General features: G+C 41.9%; 1 pseudogene; it reads right to left on the bottom strand.

Annotated features, from left to right (window-relative positions):
* Positions 1-379: 379 nt before the first annotated feature.
* LOC119877344 lies at positions 380-1325 on the bottom strand (annotated as a pseudogene).
* Between the last annotated feature and the right edge of the window lie 1315 nt (positions 1326-2640).

Consider the following 2640-nt stretch of genomic DNA (forward strand, 5'->3'; position numbering starts at 1 on the left):
GACGGGCACTGGGGGTTATTCTGTATGTTAGTAAATTGAACACCAATAAAAAATTTTTTAAAAAAAGACAGCAAAAAAAAAAAAAAAGAAGATGGCATTCTGTTGAAATCTTCAGTAATTTGATAGATGGACATGTTCTTATTGGGTTTTTGTGATGATGAACGTTTGTCCACTCAGCGTTATGATCAGTCACATGCCTCAGAGAGCTCTTGTTCTGGACATTCTGAAAATTGTTCCTTTTGCTCTGGGGGATTTCTCATCTCTGGGCCTTTTGTTCACAAAAATGTTGTGCTGAATGCGATGGCCTGGCAACCTTTTTGCGTTTAGGTTCCTAGATCAGTGGGGTGATGGGGTTGGTTGTGATGCGGTGACCCTTGGCTTAGGGATCTTTTCCACAACAACCTTGAATATCCCTGTCCCTGATCTGCTTGGTACTGACTCCATAGATGATGGGGTTGAGCATGGGAGGTACCAGGAGATAGAAATTGGTAAACATGATATGTACCACTTGAGGCACATGGTGTCCAAAGCGGTGAGTGAGGAATGTAAAGAGGGCTGGGATATAAAAAGCCAAGATGATACAGATAAGGGAAGCACATGTGCCAAAAGCCTTGAACCGGGCTTCATCAGAGGGCAACCCCAGAACAGTTCTCAGAATCATCACATGGGATGTACTGATGACAATTATATCAAAGCCAACCACCGAGAAAGCCGGAAAGAGCCCATAGGCACGGTTTACTCTAGTGTCTGCACACACCAGCTTTAACACAGCCATGTGCTCACAGTATGACTGGACAATGATGTGTTTGGGGCAGAAGGGCATCCTGGAGACCATAATGCAGAAGGGGCTCACCCATAGCAATCCTCTCATCATCACAGCTACTCCCAGTTTACCCACTCAGCTGGGGTCAGGAAAGTAGAGTGGTGGAGTGGGAAACAGATAGCCACATAATTGTCCAAGGCCATAGCCATGAACAACCTGGACTTCACAGAGGAAAAGGCATGGATGAAGAACACCTGGATGAGGCAGGCATGGTATTCAATCTCATGAGCACGAAACCAGAGTATAGCCAGCATTTTAGGTTGCGTGGAAGAGGATAGAGCCAGGTCAGTGATAGCCAGCATGGCTAGAAAAGGTACATGGGCTCAAGCAGGGTGTGGTCAGTTCAGATTATATGAAGGATAATGATATTGCCAACTATAGCTACGAAATACATGGCACATAGAGGAAAGGCAATCCAAAATTGGTAATTCTCCAGTCCTGGGATTCCAAGTAGGATCAAGAACACAGGATGTGAAGAGCTGTTCCCTGAAGCCAGTATCATACGATGGGTAAATTGTTCTCCATTGCAAAGGCAATCTACTCTCTGTCATTGATAATAAGCAAGTAATTATTATTTTTAATATTTGAAAGAATCAATTGAACAGTGAAGCATTTGACATTAATGGAATAATTTAATTTCAACTGTTTTAATTAATAATTTTTACAACAAAAGTTATGATACTTTTTTCCTCATTTATATTTATGTCATCAAAATAGGATCAGAACACACTAGCTGTGTGATTCTTGTGGAGCAATCAGTATGTTCCTTGAAAGTAGAATCTTCCCACAGAAAACTATTCTGACACTTAAGTCACTAATATTCATTCTTGCTCTTCTATTCTTCAGAACTAAGAGATTTGTTTAACCTTCCCATAGATTCTTTTCATCTCTCTGTTTAAGTCAGTTAGGCATTTTTTCAGGGTTGGAAGCCAATTGGAAAACACTTTGTCTTAAAGGCTCATAGTAATAATGTATATAGTGATGCCAAGTTTGCTCTGACTCTAGGAGTTACCAGGAGAATTTGGGCTGGAAGATAACTGACGATTGTACACCTCTAATTAAGCCTACTATCCTTAGTGTATGTCCTCCGAGATTAGAGGCCAGCAAACTTTGATCTTTTTGGTAAAAGAGCACTTGTTCACTCCAATGGAAATAAATCTAAGATGTTAAGCTCTCTTGGTTTACGCAATGTCTGCATTTGGGGATTCAGCATGGCGTACCCACTGTGTGCTCTGCAAATGGATGCTGTATTCTCTTCCTGACATGAGTTTTTCTTGACTCTCTGGTGGTAGCTTTGTGGGAATTTGTGATGGGCATATATTCACCCATGTAGCTCATTTTTGCTCTTGAATGTACCTTAGAGTCGTGTGTAGTGTTTTTATTTCCCTTAATAAAATGTTAGCACCAATGAACTAGTGTGCATGTCTTTCTTTTGATTTTGTTTTGTGGGGTTTGTTCGTTGTTGTTGTTTGTTGTTGTTTTTCAGCATTTCTGAACCTCTCTAATAGTTATTTTAATTCCTCCAGCCTTAATTTACCTGAGAAGGAGACAGCAGCATGTTATGACCGTGGATTCTTAGCATCGGGGTCTAGGGTACACCCAGCTCTCCTGCATGAAGAGCTGTATAGGGAAACCTTGATCCCCATGCATGCCTGTGTGGGTGCCATGTGCACGCAAGGGGCCAGGGTCACACGTTGGTCTATAAGGGGATGAGTTGGTGGTTTCCCTCTATGCATATTCTGGAACCCACTTCAATGTTGGATCATGATGACTCCTTTCTGAGGCCTCGGCATGGAGATTTTTCACCCTAAGATGCT

Source organism: Canis lupus, chromosome 21 (genome assembly GCF_011100685.1).
Source record: "Canis lupus familiaris isolate Mischka breed German Shepherd chromosome 21, alternate assembly UU_Cfam_GSD_1.0, whole genome shotgun sequence".
Classification (NCBI taxonomy): domain Eukaryota; kingdom Metazoa; phylum Chordata; class Mammalia; order Carnivora; family Canidae; genus Canis; species Canis lupus.